Here is a 6,000-nt window from a genome sequence, read left to right as displayed (position 1 = left end):
ATGTATACATGTGTATATATACACAAAAACACATATGGAGAGAGAGAAGTAAGTGTCCGTCACTCGTATATATGGATGTGTTTTACTGGTACCTGCAGAGGCCAGAAGATAGCTCTCCTGGAAATGGAGTTACACATGGTTGTAAGCCATCATCATGCCAGTGTTGGAAACTGAACCCAGGTCCTCTGCAAGTGATCAATCTCTGCAGGAAACAATTTTGAATGCAGCTGAGAAATCAGTTAAAAACTACAAAATAGGCTTTAGTGACAGGAAGAGTTTTCAATTTCTCAGTCTACCCATAAATTGTTTGTTAATTACATTTCTTTTTAATTGCCCAAACTACTACTATAAACATAGAGAGGGTAAAAGTAGTAGAATGAGCCACATTTTTTTTTCCTGAGCTCAGCCCTCCCCCTCCCCATTTATGTGACATTTGGATACATAATCTGTACCCATTCACCTTTACTAATTTAAACTCATTTTTAGAAGACTCACTGTCACCAAGTTCTAGGCTTACGTACGCAGTTAAGACCTCAGAGTGTAGATAACAACAGATAAGTAGGTGAATGTTTGTTACGTGACTGTTTGTTACTCTGGTATGAATAGTGCTATCAAAGTAGTTTATTTAAGTTGCCTTGGAAAAAGAATGACATTGGGCTAGAATGTTTAATATCAGGTTGAACTTACATTGAGTTATTGAACTTACGTTGAGCTGGGAAGTAAAGAAATACTTCAGTTGTTCTGACAGCATATTATTAATGCTGTAGCTGACAAAGCCTTGGTTCAAAAAGGGTCCCAGTCAAAGAAAACAATGATTTGAAGGAAAAGGAACTTAAGATGTTTCTTATATTATTGAGGTAATCTCCTTTTGTAGGTCAGGCTGGCCTTGATCTTTAATTCTCTGGTGTAATACATGCCTAGTAAATAGGTTTTAAATTGTTTTTACCACCCCCAACCATGTACTTGGCTACAGGTATGCTTACCTAAGGTAGTCTCCTTAAGTTTAATGTTAAAAAATTGTGACTTTTGAAATTTCTTTTTATAGTTTTTTCATTGCCTTTAATCTCTGTTGCACCTTTGTTCTCCCTGCTTTTTAGTTTAGTAGGTCTTACTACGTAACAACTGTGCTTTTCATATGTTTTTGAGTTGTTATTGTTAATTATTAATTAGCATATCTGAGTTGTGTAACATAATTATATGCAGCTAAACTTTCCAAAGCTAAAGCTACCAAATTTAAAACTCAGGGGCCACCTGGGGTGGCATACACCTTTAATCCCATCGTTCCAGAGGCTGTCGGAAAAATTGTCAATTCCAGGGATTGAGGGACTATGTAATGAAGCAGTGTCTATAAAAGACGTAAAATCAATATTGTCTTTAGGTTTAAAGTTTCATTGTCTCGAACTGTGGTTGTGATAGGTTATACACACCCCTAACTTGAACATGTGCTGGAAATAGTGATCTAAAAACAGGGATGCATTTAGAAAACACGCTAGTCCCACCTTTGGGATTATTGTTTGCTTACATTCTGTAATTCAGAAGTGAAAATATAACATATATATTAAAATGTTCTGTACCTAAAGCATTTCAGCATGCTTTTAAAATATTTTGGGGATTTAATGAAAAGAACGTATTGAGGATTGAAAGATGGCTCAGTAGTTAAAATCACTAGCTGCTCTTCCAAAGGACCTGGGTTTAATTCCCAGCACCCATAGCTCAGAACTGTCTGTATAACTCCCTTCCCAGGGAACCATTGCCCTCTTCTGGTTCATAGACACACAGGTAGGCAAAATACCCACTCAGCACAATGAAAAAATAAAATAAAATAGAGTCACATATTGTTGCTTCCTGCATGGGTATGTTTTCTGAAGCAAGTTCATTTTTTAAAAGTTCTGCATAAAGTGTATTTGTAAACTTAGTTGCCCCCACCTCAAGTAATTAAATAATTTAAAGAGAAAAAGAGACTTTTTGAATGTGTGAGTTTACAGCAAAGTTGAACAGAAAATACAAAGATTTCTCAATTTCTCCTGTGCCCATACTCGTAAAGTTTCTATCATTATAACATTCATTTACCAGAATGGTTCATTTGTTACAGTTGATTAATCTGAATTAACAGATCATTATTAGTACACATCCCTACATTAAGAACCATTCCTTACACAATGGAATACTACTCAGCAATCAAAAAGGAAGAAATCATGAAATTTGCAGGCAAGTGGTGGGATCTAGTAAAGATCATTCTGAGTGAAGTATCCCAGAAGGAGAAAGACAAACTTGGTATATACTCGCTTATATAGACCTACAAGACATGATAAACATAATGAAATCTACACACCTAAAGAAGATAATCAAGAAAGTGGACACAGGCGAAGGTGATTAATCCTCATTTAGAAAGACAAATGGGATGTGCATTGAACTTATGACAGGAGTCTATCACAAAAGGCATCTGAAAGACTCTACCTAGCAGTGTTTCAAAGCAGACACTAAGACTCATAACCAAACCCTCGGCAGAGTGCAGGGAATCATATGAAAGAAGGGAAGTTAGTATGATATGGAAAGGATAGGAGCTCCACAAGGACCAAATATATCTGGGCACAGGGTCTTTTCTGAGACTGACACTCAACCAAGGACCATCTATGGATATAACCTAGAACTTCTGCTCGGATGTGGCCTGTGGTAGCTCAGTAACCAAGTAGTTTTCCAAAGTAAGGGGAACACGGACTATTTCTAATAGGATCTCAAGGGCAGGCTGTTTGACCCCCACCCCAGGGGAGGAGCAGTCTGTTAGGCCACAGAGGAGGACTTTGCAGCCAGCCCTGAAGATACCTGATAAAACAGGGTCAGATGAAAGGGGAGGAGGTCCTCCCCTATCAGGGGACTTGGAAAGGGGCAGGGAGGAGACCAGGGAGGGAGTGTGGGGTTGGGGAGGGAATGAGGGAGCGGGATACAGCTGGGACACAGAGTTAACAAAATGTAACTAAAAAGAAAAATAAAATAAAAAAAAAATAAAAAAAAAAACAAAATGGAACAAAAAAAAAAAAAAAAAGAAGAGCTAGTTAGTATTTCAAACCTTGAACACATCTTTCCAATTATCTTCTTCAACAATATTTTGTAGCTGTCCATGAAAAATATATTGCATTTCTTTTATTAATTTTATCCCTAATTTTTTACAATATTTTAAATGAGATTGTTTTCTTTTTATAGCTATAATTTTCAATTCTTATTTTCACAAGTAAGGTTCAATAACACAAATTGTTTCTTACTGAGCAATTTTTTTTTTATTTTTTATGCAGTATGTCTTTCTACAAAATGTTTTATGTTATCTAATTTGTTGGTATGTAGTTTTTATTCTTGTTCTGTTTTATTTGTCTGTTTGCATTCTTTTTTGCAACAAAGTCTTACTAGCCTGGACCTTGGAGCCTGGAAGTCCTCCTACTTCAACTCAAATTATTAAATTACAGGCATGTGCTTCCATGCTTGCTCTGCTGTTCTGTTCATATGGTTTGGGTTCTGTATGTGTTTTTGAGCATTATTGGCCTTTGATCAGATTATGTATGGTTTCCAAATATTTTTGGTCATTCTTGAGGTTGTCTCTCTACTCATTGTGCAGAAGCCTTTTTACTTTGTTAGAATACAATTTGTCCATTTTGTTATCACCTCCTTTTGGGTTGCAATGCCATCCCCTAAAAAATAAAAATCACCCAGACCAATGTCATAAAGATTTAAAAAAAAAAAAAAAAAAAAAAAAAAAGAACCATTCCTACTGTATATTTTAGGAATTTCATCATCTTTATATTTTCCTATCTTGGTAGTATCATCTAAAGTACGTTTAACCGCCATAGAAATTCTTTGTGGCACCCATTCTTCAATCCTGTCCTCAATCCCTGGAAAACTACTAAATTAAAAAACTTACTTTGCACTTAAGCTTCCTAAGGTTTTTATGGCTTAAATAGAATATTGCTTTTAAATGCTGAGTAGTATTCCATTGCATAGATGTCCCACCATTTACTTATTTGTCTTATTAAAAGACTTACCTTCATTGCTTTGACAATTATGAATACACCTGTTATGAGTAACCATTTGTGGAGACATAAAATTTCAACTCTGTTGGGCAAATAACAAGCAGTGGACACGTTGACCAACTCTCTTCTAAAGTAGTTGTGTCACTGCATTTCCTACGACAGTGAATAAGACAGTTTGTTCCTTATTTTTCTTTGCATTTGAGGTTGCCAGTGATCTGGACTTTGAGCATTTTAATGTGTATGAGTGATGGTTCATTATTATAACTTATGTTTCTCTTATAATGGAAAGTGCTTCTTATACATGTTTGTATTTTCTGTCCTGATGTATTTGTTTTCTTGTAGTTCAAGGCCTCCTTATTTTCTTTAACAGTTTTCTTTGTTTGTTTTATCAGCTCTACCATTTGGAAATATTTGCTGCCAGTCTGGCTAGCTTTTAACAGTATCTTTAACAAGTCAGAAAAATTATTCTTGTTGTTGTTATTATTTTTATTATTTATTATTATTAATTGCATCCATTCTTTAATGGATTGTCCTTTATCTTTAATGGATTGGTTTTATCTTTAAAGTCATCATCAAATCTAAGACATCTAGAGCTTTTCCTGTGTTTCTTTCAGTTGTATTAAGGCAGATTCTACGCTCCTCCAAGAACAGATTGGGGAGACAGTGTACCAATGGGAAGTATTTTATGCTTGATGTGGATCTAATGACCGAAAATGGGATAAAAACAAATGTTGTTCTCCTCTTGCCTGGGGGCTGTCTCCCAGCATCCCAGGAAGTCAGGAGGGGCATGAGACCAGACAAGGAGCATACCTGGAACATCCAGGCACTGTACAGGGGTCATACACCCTGGGAACCACTGTAGAGAGCTAGTTCAATTTTAATTCCCCAAGGCTATATACCTTTGGGGAGTGGGTGAGAGCTCCAAGGATAGATGTAAGTAATTGGTTGGAACTAGGCACTTCAAGAATGCTTGATTTACATTAAACAGCACACTCTATCATATGAACGGGAACACAATACCCAATTATCATATAGGTGCAGGGAGGGGAGAGCTAGGAGGGAGTTGTGTCAAAGGCCATATATCAAATGTGTTTAGGGGTGTCTGTGTCTAAAGACACTCTTCAGATGTAGTCAGGCAGAGAGTAGGAGTCTCTGCTGGAAAGAGGGAGTCTTATACCTTAAAGCAGAGCTCATAGGGGCTATCAGGACTGGGAGAACTGCAACCTCAAACAGTACGGTTCCTCCAACAAACAAACTTAGAACAGATTGCCATGCAGGATTTAAATGAAACAGGCTTGAACTTTGAATTCTGGTGGGATGATGGCTTTTATGATTTGAATGAGATGTCTTCTATAACCTCAGGCATTTGAATACTTGGTCCCCAGTAGAGATTTTTTGGGCAGTTTAGGAGATATGGCTTTCCTAGAGGAAGAATGTCACTGAGGAACAGACTTTAATGGTTCAGTTACTAGTTCGTTCTCTATGCTTCCTACTTATCATTCAAGGTTTAGTGCATAGCTATTTGTACCATCATGTCTGCTGCTTTCCTATTTTAACAGACTCTTATACTTTTGGAGTGGTAATCCTAAATAAATCCTTTCTTCTGTAAAGTGCCTTGGTTATGGCATTTTATCACAGCAATGGAAAAGTAACTAATATACCAGCAGAAAGTTATCTATTACAGTTCTGAGAAATGTGATAGGTCAAAAGTTCATAGGGTTTGTGGTACCAAAGAACAATAGTTGCATGAAGAGTAAGTTTACAGGTAAGGGAGTAGCAAGATCTGGAGGCAGCAATAATGAATTTCCGTATACAGCTGAAGTTTGTAGTGTCAAAACTTGAGGGAAAATGAGCCTTCTCTGTGCCTCTGGTCCAGTTCTGGAAGCTGGGCCAAGCAAGGTTTTTGACCAGGACAGAAGACCCAGCCCTCAGAGTCTTGAGTTAGGTTCTCCTTCTCCAAAGAAGTAAGCTTTCTGAGAGA

Source organism: Psammomys obesus, unplaced genomic scaffold (genome assembly GCF_907164565.1).
Source record: "Psammomys obesus unplaced genomic scaffold, mPsaObe1.curated_primary_1811, whole genome shotgun sequence".
NCBI classification, from domain to species: Eukaryota; Metazoa; Chordata; class Mammalia; order Rodentia; family Muridae; genus Psammomys; species Psammomys obesus.
Note: the sequence above shows the minus strand (reverse complement) of the source record.